Raw genomic sequence first — 1372 nt, forward strand, 5'->3', positions numbered from 1 at the left:
AAAAAAAAAAAAAAGGCAATGGGGGTTGTGGAGGACTGAAGACAAAAACCCAGAATATCCAAAAACTGTGAGACACTTACACAAAGTATAATATAAGCATAATAGGGATTCCAGAAGAAGAAAAATAGAGAAGCAAGTAGAAGAAATACTTAAAACAAGATGGATTGAGAATTTATTAACAACAAACACCAAACTATAGATTGAGGAAACACAGTGGGCACTGAGTAAAATAAAGGCAAAACAAAGAAACAATAAAACATCTAGAAATGTAATTCTCAAACTACAGAAAATCAAAGGCAAAGAAAAAAACCCTGGGGCCAGCAGGTGGCATAGCGGTTAAGTCATTGGATTCCCACACGGCCAACAATGGTTCAAGTCCTGGACTCGGCAGCTTGACAGATTGAAAATCATACAACAAATAAATAGATAAATAAATAAATAAATAAATGTTTAATAAAAGAAAGAAAAATCCCCAAAACACACCTTACCTGTACAGGAGCAATATAAGAATTACATTCAACTTCCCATGGACCATGCAAGCAAGAAGAGAGTTGAGTGAAAATTTTAAATTGTTAAGCAAAAAGGAAATAACCCAGAAACTTAGAATTCTGTGCCCTGCAAGATAATCCCTTGAAAATGAAGAGGAAATAAAGACTCTCAGGCAAAAATTGAGAGAATTTGTTGTCAGTCACCTGCCTTGCAAGAAAGGCTAAAAGAAATTCTTTACAGAGAAGAAAATTAATATAGGTTAGAAACTCAGGTCTACATAAAGAAAATAAGAGCATAGAAGAAGGAATAGTGAAAGTAAAAACTTTTATCTTACTTAGTTTTAATTGATCTAGCCGGCACAGTTTGTTTAAAATAATAGCAACTCATACATAAGCATATATATGTATATATATATATATATATATATATATGTGTGTGTGTGTGTGTGTGTGTATGTGTATTGCTTTTATTCATTTCACTTATACATTGATATACAGTGAGTACAGTGTATGTATACACACATATACATGTGATATCAATGCATAAATGAAATGAATAAAAGCAATAATATCACGGATGAGAGGAAGGAATTAGGGTTATTGTGTTGTTATAAGGTACTCATATTACCTGTGAAGTGGTATAGTGTTATTTTAGAGTAGAGTTGGATTAGTCATAAATATATATTAGAGACTCTAAGGCAACCACTAAAAATGTTTTTTAAAAATAAGTATAATTGGCATGTTAATAAAGGAGAGAAAATGGAATCTTATAAAATCCTCAATTGAAATGATAAATGCCAGAAAAAAGTTGGGACCAGCAGTTGGTGTAACGGCTATGTCGCTGGACTCCCATGTAGTCGACTGTGGTTTGAGTCCTGGACCCT

At 32.8% G+C, this 1372-nt stretch overlaps 1 pseudogene; it reads left to right on the forward strand.

The window, feature by feature from the left end:
• The window catches only part of LOC102485055 (exostosin-like 2), a 28885-nt pseudogene that overhangs the window by 245 nt on the left and 27268 nt on the right, over window positions 1-1372 (forward strand).

This window comes from Tupaia chinensis, unplaced genomic scaffold (genome assembly GCF_000334495.1).
Source record: "Tupaia chinensis unplaced genomic scaffold, TupChi_1.0 Scaffold148441_1, whole genome shotgun sequence".
Classification (NCBI taxonomy): domain Eukaryota; kingdom Metazoa; phylum Chordata; class Mammalia; order Scandentia; family Tupaiidae; genus Tupaia; species Tupaia belangeri.